At 38.3% G+C, this 11325-nt stretch overlaps 1 long non-coding RNA gene across 1 annotated transcript; it reads left to right on the top strand.

Annotated features, from left to right (window-relative positions):
• The first annotated feature begins 8949 nt into the window (after positions 1 to 8949).
• Positions 8950 to 11319, top strand: LOC307016022. Its single transcript, XR_013801724.1, has 3 exons — positions 8950 to 9380; positions 10375 to 10464; positions 10939 to 11319. It is a non-coding gene; the product is annotated as an uncharacterized lncRNA (long non-coding RNA).
• The last annotated feature ends 6 nt before the right edge of the window (positions 11320 to 11325 follow it).

The raw sequence follows: 11325 nt of genomic DNA, 5'->3' as shown, positions 1-11325 counted from the left end.
CACACACACACACACACACACACACACACACACACACACACACACACACACGTATAGAAATCTGATGGGAAAGGAGGAAATAAGCGGTGGATACGAGAGTAAGAAATAAAAGTAGACAGAGAGGAAGTCAGAGAGCTGGACGTTGTGGGTGACAGACGCACAGAGAGCCAGACAGACAAAGAGAGGGGAGTGTGTGTTTAAGTGGCCTAATCAAGGGACCGCCAAGGGAGGGTGGTGTGTGTGAGTGTGTGTGTGTGTGCGTGCGTGTCTGTGCATGTGTGTGTGTGTTTGGGCAGGGGGAGGCTGGACAGACTGCGTCCAAGTTCCCCTGCAATTATCAACTTACCCATCCTCCCCCCTGCTCCGCCTCCCCCTTCATCCCCTGAGAGACCCAAGCTGCTGTACCCATCAACAACTCATTCAGGCTTTAACAAAGCAGCACCACGCCTACACACACACACACACACACACACACACACACACACACACACACACACACACACACACACACACACACACACACACACACACACACACACACACACACACACACACACACACACACACACACACACACACACACACACACACACACACACACACAGACACACACACACACACATTTTTACAACTGTGCAGCCAGTTGATGCTGAGTTAATTTCTAGGGGAGAATAATTTGAAAACAATTGTCCAGAATTAGAGGGGAAACGTGTGATGTCTTTTTTGGGAGGTTGTGTTTTAGAGGTGCAATTTTTTGTTGGGTTATTGATAATCACACACTATTTTGGGAACCCTTTAATCGTTTAAGTGATTTTATTTTGCATGCAGAAATAGCATCTCAAATATAATTGCTCTAACCTGTTTTATAGATTGAATCAAACGTACTGTAAAGGGGGGAGGGGGGGGGGAGAAATGTAGCCTTTGCAGGCCATTTACATGCACACAACCCTATATAACACACTACAGGAAATGGAAAACCCCCAAAAGCTTAAACGGGTCCCTTTAAGGAAGCAGGTTAATTGCTTTTTGTCGTTTTTTTTGCTAAATCAAACACAAGAAAACCAATCCTATAATATAGTTTTAAATTTTTTTCCATATTTGTTAGGTATTCTCTTCTCAGTTTGGTTTCAAAGGTCACACCAAACATCTGTTAGGGGAACAAGCTGTTTTAATAGACTCTAACCGCTGTAACAGAAGCATTTTATGTGGGAACCCATGAACTACCCTGCCTACTTTTACAGTACAAAGCAAGGGAACTCGCTGTGAGTGTGTGTGTCTGTGAATGGCTGGCGTGTGCCGCTCCACACGCTGAACATGCCCCGGGGCCATCATCTCACCTTCGGCCCCCTAAATGAGTAGCGCTCACTGTGTGTGTATGAACAATATATTCATTTGTGCCTCTGTGTTTTGTGCTGTGTGTGTGTGTGTGTGTGTGTGTGTGTGTGTGTGTGTGTGTGTGTGTGTGTGTGTGTGTGTGTGTGTGTGTGTGTGTGTGTGTCTGTGTGTGTTTGTTCGCTAAGCCTTCAGTAATAAGGTTGGCCATGGTGCATAAGAGATAAGGCATTAGGCTGTTGACCTTCGACCTCTAGCTCTGTTTAATACGGAAAACCAGTCACTAACACCCAGGAGAGCCATGTTTAAGAGGCGCAAACTGCTTAATGAAATCAGTTTGTGTGTGTGTGCGTGTGTGTGTGGTAAGTGAGCCAGCTTTATAAAGCAGCTGTATTTAAAGTGTTGTCTTGCATTCAGAATTAGCTTTAATAAATAAGGGTGTTTAAAGATGATTAAATCAGGAACAACAATAGGATCCAAAAAGTCAGCTGTCACTTGTTTGGTTTCCACTTGACTCCACAGACTGCAGGATTTGTTGTTTATTGTCGCTCCACATCTATTACAAGACCCCTTATATAAATAATATATTGATATTAGCTGGTTTATTTATGTCTTAATTGGTGCTTTGTGATGGCAAATGGTCTACAAAGGGTGAAGAGGTCGAAAAGAGTTAATTCCCAGACGATATAATCTTCTGAATTAATTTTCGTTATAAATATCAAACTAAAGCTCAAACATATCCACTGAACGAAGCTTCTGAAAGTAAAATATACATTTCTCCCTAACAATGTAATCAAACACATTTTAACGGCAAAACTATGGTTAGATTTTCCACTAGAAATCTATTTTGTGTCTGCCATGTTTCTTGTTCTCACACAGGGAAAGTTGACGATCATGCACGCTGGCTTTAAGAAATGAATAAGAGACTAAAACCTCATCATTTTAGAGGTGTTTTTGTGAATCTCCGTTTTGCCCTGCAGACCAAAGTAGCTATTACACATATTTATGTGACACTGGGTTGATACCTCAACCTTTAAAGTGTACAACTCATATTTGGTAAATATACCTCTAAAAAAAAAACCTTTAGGATGAAGGAAGTTCTCTCTTATTATATCTTATCTTATCAATAAGGACTTCAATTCTGCATTGTTTCATTAGTGTGTGTGTGTGTGTGTGTGTGTGTGTGTGTGCGTGTGTGTGTGTGTGTGTGTGTGTGTGTGTGTGTGTGTGTGTGTGTTTGTGTGTGTGGCCTAGCATTAATATACTTGTGGGGACCTACATCTGTTTACACAGTCACATGTGGGGACTCGCCTCCCTTATGGGGACAAAATGGAGGTCCCCATGAGGGGAATCGTCAATTTTAGGGTGAAGACGTGGTTAGAGTTAGGGTAAGGGTAAGGGTAAGGGTTAGGGTCAGGCATGTGTTAGTTATGGTTAAGGTTAGGATAAGTCTCCAGGAAATGCATGTAAGTCAATGTAATGTCCCCTGAAGTGATGTATACATGGTATGTGTGTGTGTGTGTGTGTGTGTGTGTGTGTGTTTGTGTGTGTGTGTGTGTGTGTGTGTGTATGTGTGTGTGTGTGTGTGTGTGTGTGTGTGTGTGTGTGTATGTGTGTGTGTGTGTGTGTGTGTGTGTGTGTGTGTGTGTGTGTGTGTGTGTGTGTGTGTGTGTGTGTGTGTGTGTGTTTGGATAGGTGTGTGTGTCACGTAGTTAATAGAGTTCGTCCGGGACACTGAAGACATTCTCCGGCTTCTCCTCCACTCCATTAGGCTGTAAGTGGAGGCGGAAGTGTATCAGATGTGTGTGTGTGCTTTAAGTCGATAAATATATATATATATGTGTGTGTGTGTGTGTTTCTGGTGCGTGGGGTGTCACTTCAGCTGTATTGGGGTCAGGTTGGGAAATATAGAAGCTTCCAGGCACTCAGCACGTAATAGAAAATCTATTTCGCTCAAAGTGAGGAGAGTGAACGAAAGAGTGGAGAACAAATGAAAGAGAGGAGAGGAGGAGGGGACAGGTGACCAAAAGATAATGGTGAGGGGGAGGAGGAGAGAGTGGAGGGAGGAAGAAACAGAGAATAAAGGAGATATAATTTCAAAAAGGTGGAGTGTGAGACAGTGGGGGAGGCGGTGGAGGTGAGGGAAGGACAAAACCAGCGGTGGAGGGTGAAGAGGAATCGCTGCCGTCCTAAGTGGATAAAAAGCAAAAGAGACAGCGGAGAACAGTTCATTTTTCTGTCCTATAAAGACTTCCTCCCTACATTATCCAGTTCCCACTGATCTGTCACACTGCGTTTCCTTTACTGTGATCTCTTCTTGAAACTGACTGCAAGGCTATAGCACTCTCTGAAATAAATGTATATAGACATGCATACATATAACCTTGAGTATTTCGTACGCCATTCCTCTTTGGTAAATACTTTTAAAGTGATTGCATCCTTATTCTGGTGTGAGCTACAGTCACCTTAAAGTAGATTATTTCTACAAGCAAGGACAATTATAAAACAGCATTAATGATTATTTGAACACTAAATTCACATTATTGTTACTGAATAATGATAATTGATAGATTGATTTAAGTTTGTTTTACGTCTCTAGTTCATTTATGCGAAAGTTATTCGCTATTCTTGGCTAGGACTCCCAAGTATTGATTGAGAACCTCATTGTCAATAGTCTCAATATTCCGGGTAAAAATAAAATAAAAAAAAATACTTTCTATAAGGAGTACATTGTTTTTTTATCATAGCAAAAAAATAAAGCGTTAAGAGAGTCCAACGCATCGCAGTCAAACATTTAAAAAATGCATAGCGTATGCATAAATTGATATTCTTCTATTTTTGCTTTCAGAACATTGAAGTAATAAAATGGAATGTTTATCATTGTTGTCGTTGATTGTGTTGTTTTTCTTATTTCAACCATCACGAAATATGACTACTACTCTTACTGTTTAACATGTTGGGTTACTTAATGTTACTTCATGTTAAGGCTAATAAAAATGACAAGGCTGTAATGCTAACTAACGTGCTAGCTACTAGCTAGGTAACTAACTTGATCCAGCCACTCCTGGTCCTTTCATCAGACGGGAAGCGAAAGAACGAGCAAGACCCATTGCTGGTATGATAACAACCTGGTACTAAGCACACAGGCATCTTATATTAGCTATCTCTTAGTGGAGGAAAACAATTGTGACATCAGTTATGACATCACTTACGCGACTCTGGGATTTGTAGTCTTTCTAGTTGCGTTATTTTTCATAGTCTTATATTTCAACAGTTTTACGACAAACTGTGACTTTTTTGACAAGGAAATGATTTTTTAAGATTGACAAACATCGTATGTGTAATTCATGGCACAATTCAAACGGGATCGAAAGATAAGTTTTCTCTCTCAATTGACTTCAATACATTATTTTTCCGAAATAAGGTCCCATGGACCGGAAGTAGATGGGCGTGACTTCGCCACTCTATATATATCTATGTGGAAAATCCACCCAAATGACCCCAGAAGTGTTTTTTTTTGTTGCTAAACCTCTCTCCAAAGGTCACATGTCACTTGTTTTGCATCAATCTAGATACAGGGTACTTATTATATGTTATAGTTTGGATTCCTAAAGCTTTTAGTCTACTATCATTCAAAGGTGGTTTTCACTATAAGTAATGTTTATTGTAATTTTAATTTTTTTTGGACGGACGCTATCATTTTTTTTTTTTTACTATGTTCAATCTGAATTTACTTTAAAATAAAAACATGTATATTGATTCTGACTTTTCTACATCCAAAGGTTTATCATTGGTTTGAGAAAAAATATTATTTATTTACCCCTTTTAGAAGTGAAGATATAGTCATTTGTTCTGGGAATGTAATTTTCGAGCCTGAGGCCTGAAAAACAGGCTCAGGGCTTAACAGATTAAAGCTCTAAAATTGCAAGATGGTGAGAACACACTGATGTGCCCTTAACACGCATATTACACCTCACAGTATTGACTTTGCGCTGAGTTTTACAGTGTTTCAGTAAAAACAGTAGCAGCGTTTCACTGCTTTAATGATGGGCTTTTTACTTCTCAAGGGCCTATTTTTTTTGTTATGCGAGAGCTTGATTTTTGTTGTGAACACCAGTGCTTTTTGGTGTAATTGACGTTAAGGAAAAGCTTGTGTTTTTATTTTTATGACCATTGGAGCAGCTGTGAAACTGTCGTACTTTCACACCAACCAGACAAGAGTACTTGGACAAACGACTCCTTCATTTGTTGTAAAAGGCTTAATAATTAGATTAGGAAATAACTTTGAATCATCAGATATTATTGTTATTTCTGTCTCTGAAAAGTTCATTTTCAACTTTCTTTCACTGAAAAAAACTAAATGAAACAAAACTAACACAAAATAAGTTGCAAAATATCGTTATTTTGTATATCTCTGTACTTGTAATGCTTTTTGTCAAAACACTCACGACCCTCACAATGACCCTCATCATATGCTTTATGTAAACATCTCTACCGCTAATCCTAACTTTCCAAACATTTCCTGACTCTTACACTGTATGGTCTAAAACTCACGTTGATCTAAAAGTAGATAAAAGTACAACAGCATATAAAGCTCAATTGAGATATTATCAGACCAGAAGTAAACTAAAATTGCAGTTTTAATTAGTGGAGCAGAAACAACAAGTAACCACAGAAACACTGTCGCTACAATGCAACACCTCAACCAATTAAAAATGAAAATGAAAACTGTGAAAGTGAAACGACACAAACTGGAGGGACGATACTCCAGATTTAGGGGGAAAAGACGATCAGATGATATGGTGTATTGCTGTGAAGAGCTGAACATTATAATAGGGTGTATAACAGTAACAGAAAGTCTGTCTGTTCTCACAAAATAAGAGCTGTTCTGCAACTTATTTTCATGTTGTGTCTTCTTGTGTGTGTTCCTTCAGACGAGGACACCATGGGGCGGAAGACATACTATTTTCTGAGATAAAGAAGAAGACAAAGCTTCAAGTAAGACAGTGAATTGGGGCGGGAAGTGACAGGAAGCTAAGCCATGAAGGTAAAAGAGGCTTTGACTTTATCTCAGATTCATTAGGTGGTAAGAATGTATTTACCTGGCTGATTGTTGTGAACGCTATGGAAAAACTCAGAAGTTAAATATGTGTATTCTCCATTAAGGACCATCATCTACACACTTTTTTTATCAGATGTGTCCATATTTACTTTTGTAAAAGGTCAGAGTAAACAACGGACTGTTGCTATGTTTAACAATCATATTTGAATTTGAGGGTTTTTCTTTTCCTTTCCCAGGGTCAATTATGTCAGTATATATTAGGAATAGTTAACAGTCAAAATCATAACACAAAAATGTCATGAAAATAGCTTCGATGTTCAGTGGATTCACAAATAGCATCACAAAGAGAAAAATGCAGCTATCTGTAGAAGACTGTATGTGTGTAAGAGACTGGTGGTGGGGTTGAGGATGAATTGAGTGTGTGTGCATGTGTGTGTATGTGTGTGTGTGTGCCTGAGGCCTCTTCATCTCATCAGTAGAAATCTATTCTGCTCAGACTCATCCAATAAGGTGTGTAATGATACTCCACTCTAATATTGGGACTGTCCAAATTGAACACATTTAAACTTTAATGCAAGTCAAGTCCTGGGGAGAATGTAATCTACCCCACTTAGTGTGTGTGTGCGTGTGCGTGTGTGTGTGTGTGTGTGTGCGTGTGCGTGTGCGTGTGTGTGTGTGTGTGTGTGTGAACCCATGTGTGTCTGTGTAATGTAAAGCACTTTTCCACTGTTGCTCCACTAATGAATTTAAATATGTTGAATTAGCTTTAAGAAGAAGGTGAGAGGTGAGACATAAAGTGTGTGAAGTGCTGCTCAGTGTGTGTGAGGAGTTGAAGCAACAGTGTGTTTAGAAACTCCAGCTGAGAGGAGCGAGGCGATGAGAAAAACACATTGAACACCTTTCAACCTCACACCCCTCATCCTCCGACGAGAAAAAGTTCACATCCTCTTTCTTGTTTTCTGTGGAAGTTAAGAAGTTTGGATGCATGTCTTTTATTTAAATTCCTTTTTGACCATAGATTTCTCATCCTTTTGGATAATAGATAATAGAAATAACTGAGACGTTTCCCTCTTTACGATAACCACAACCTTGTAACCGTGCTACGTATTAATGAGCCAATATTAACAAAAAGTGAATTACGTTTTACACAGTTAAAACGTTTTACCTAAAATGTTTGCATATGATGCTGGCTTTATTATTAAAGAAACTTTACTCATTAGTGAATACAGTTTCATATTCATGTAAAAAATGAAATCCACTAAATGTGATTTTGTAGCAATGCTTGGTTTAAAGTGCTAATTAGCAATATTAGCATTCTTACATTATACTAAACCACCAGCCTGCAGCATGCTAACTTAGCTTAGCATAAACACTGGAAAGAGGAGGAAACAGCTGTTCTGTCCCAAAATAACAATGTAACCCTTTTAGCAGCTTGTAAAGGGCTCTTATTGAAGCATAATTGACGTGTACAGGCAAAGATAACACATAGAAATTCTCTGTTCTTTTCTAATTGAATTGTGTTTTATCAGTAACTTATTTGCTGGGCACAGTAGTTATTTTTTTACATTTTAGGATACTTTATTGTTTAAAATGCAGGCTGAGCATGTTTTTATGAATGTCAATAAGGCTGTTCATAGTTATTTTTTTAAATGTCAGAGGAGCAGATTTGACATATGTTTTAGTTTACACCTAAGAGTCTATAATTGAATTTGAAGATGTTTTTGAGTGTGTGTGTGTGTGTTTTCAGTCAAAGTGTTGTGATTGATTATTTAGACACGTTGAGAGCCTCATCATCTCTGTGTGCGTCCGCAGCTCAAACGTCCGTCCACAAATGCAAACGTGTGTGTGTTTTACCAATAATCCATGAAGAATCCTCTTCCTCCTCCATTTCCTCTTCCTCCCAGGATGTCAGGGTCACATCAAAGGAGAGGCAGCGACCTCTGACCCCGTGACCCCAGTTTAGCAGCTTTACGAGCGGGCAGGGTGAGAATCCATTAGCTACAGCAACATCATCAACAACAACGACAGAAACAGAAGATTTAAAATCAATGAAGTGTCGTGACTCCATCCACTTAAGGATAAAACAAACTACATTAAATTGTCATTTCTGTAAATGCAATAGAAGGATAGAAGTAAACCAAATAAAAAAACATTAAACCAACTAAATATATAAGGTTTTTTCCATTTAAAACATTGATTAAATCCAAGTACTCTTTTTTCCAGTGTTGGAAGGAGAACCAGGATATGGAAGCAAACAAGAGACAGAAGCATTTGAATTTTATCAGACACCGAATTTATAGCATTGAAAATAAATACTTTGAAAATCATGTATCTGTTTTTTTTTTGCTCCCAATTTACCTATGTGAAATAAAAATGTAAAAATTCAAGTTAAAACAATTTGAATGTTCAAATTCAGATCCCAAAAATTCAAGTAAAATAAATTCGACGTCAAATATTTCGGTGTTTAAAATTCGATGTAAAAATTCGGTGTATAAAATTCGACCTCAAAAATTGCGATGCAGTATCATCCGGGCTACTCAGACAGGATAAGCAATCGAGCCCGAATCCAATCAAACCGACTTCTGGCCTATCAGAGCCAAGCGGCGAACCCCGGGACACTGCGGCGAAGCCCAATAATGCAAACTGTAGGTGATGGATGCAGATAGGAGCAATTCCCGTAGACCCTATGTTAAAATGTCCAACTTAACATCAGAAAATGAACATGTTTCTAGCCTGGAACCCCAAAAACATATTCTGTATATAGTTAGATTCCCCCTTCATGACAACGGGGCTGCTGCTCCTAGCTCCTCTCTGCTAGCTCCGTGAGCTCCATTGGCTCCGTGATGCTACAGCGGCTCAGCTCATGAGGAGAACACTACTTGAACTCGGCCGTGTTTGTTGTGTTGGTTCCTGGTGGACTATTCGTCATGCAAATATAGGATTTATCTGCGGTTGAAACAGACCATCCATGAATGCAGTTTCTTCGGTAAGTCAACCCTGCGTACTTTATGCTATGTTACTGGTGTTTTTATTAAGCTAACGTTAATGAATGTTTAGAGTTGGGTTAGCATTTGAGCAATCGTAGCTCCATCTGTGCTAACGATGCTATCCGTAGCATCCAAGAGTTTAACACATTAAGTGGGATGCTACTGTATACCTAAAGGCTTCTGTGCGAGGTTGCTAAAATAAGGTCATCCTTGTACGTTAGATAGTTAGTTTGCTAGTTAGGTTACTGTATGCATTGTTAAGGTTCATTTCAATTCGCTATGCTCTACTATAGCATAAAATAGACTAGCTAACGTCAAAGTATTGTTGAAGAGAGGCTTAGTGTATATTAAATCAACCTCACAATGAAATGTGTGTATCTTTAAAATATGAACGTCACATTTCAAGATGGTCCAGAAATAACGCTCCCTTAGATATTTTAATATGGTTTGTTGAACTGGAGTTATTTATTGCAGCTAACCGCCTATCTGACTAACGACCCAAACATTGTTGTTTTTAATATTATTACCAATGCCTCTTTTCATTTTATTATCGTCACACTTGAGAAACAGCCTTATCGTGGCTGTAGAACGGAACATGTAACTTAATGCCTGCATTTAAGGACGATGAATAGCGTAGTCAATGCTTTAGTGACAAGGAAATTATTTGTTTAAATATTAGATATGACGTTATCTGTGACTTCAGTGAAAATGAAGCTTATCCATTGCATTGCATTTGTTAAATAGGTTTGTGTCTTACCCTTACGTGTGTGATACATATGAATATGGCATATGAAAACAAATTAATTTGACTGACTCATGAAAACCTCATCCAAAGTAACACTAAAATAAAAAGGACCTACACAATAATACTCAATCAAACTGATTCAGTATAAGGACTGTGATATCCAGCAATTTCTTAAGTATAACAATAAGATTATGACCTGTTTTTAAAAGAAGATAACTTTATGTAACTTTACATCTGTTTGTTCAAAGTCTCCTTAAGGTGATCCAGAAAGGCTGGACCAGAGGAGGAGAGACAGATCTGGACTCCTAACAGCAGAGAACTTCAGCACGGATTCCAAGGTACACCTTTTTCATACTTTACAAAGAATGCATAAAGTAATGACTCTAATACACTGATATACATGCCATTAAACATGACTGAATACTAGATCACCTACACATCATTGATGTGGAGTGTACTTTCTTAGAAAAAGGTTACATTTACATTTTACCAAGCAACATAACTGACTGTAAAAAAACATGTTAAAAGTGATTATTTCAGTGAGACAACCAAATATAGCAAGCTTCTACAGTTGCACTAAGTTGTGATAACAGTTAAATATATTTTAATTTTTATAATACATTTATTTCAATGTTGATGAATTTAGAACGGTTTATTCATAATCTGATTATCTTTGTAGTACACTGTTGGATTTAAAAAACACATTCAAATAAAAAAATCATTATAAGTATAGCCCCTGAACAAACAAACGCACCTCTTTCTCAAATATCACACTTGCTCTGCAATAATATGTTTTTTGATATTTCTGTTAGGAAAGGACAGGCCTGAGAGACAGGACTGCTTCACCATTTTCTCTTTCTCTAAGGGTCCAGAAGAACATCCAAGAGGGAAAGGAAAATGTGATGAGATTTAAGAGCAGTACAGGACATTCACTATGAGACACTTATATTGTAACACAAAGGCCTGCACACTGACTAGTTTTGTAGTCTAACAGGAACTTAATTTGTGTGTTGTTTTGTGTTTTACGTTGCACCTCAGTGATTATTGTCAGGCCTATAAAGTTTGGCAAAAAAAAAACGCAGAGTTTGCAACGTCACAAATAAATGGTGCCAATCTTGAGTCAGATGTGAATGTGTAATTTAACATTTTCAGTAAGGATAACGGACAAAAGGAGTGCAATTACAATTTATTGAAATGTG

The sequence above is a fragment of the Notothenia rossii genome (assembly GCF_949606895.1).
Source record: "Notothenia rossii genome assembly, chromosome: 1".
NCBI lineage: Eukaryota > Metazoa > Chordata > Actinopteri > Perciformes > Nototheniidae > Notothenia > Notothenia rossii.
Note: the sequence above shows the minus strand (reverse complement) of the source record. Positions and strands in the feature narration are given on the sequence as shown.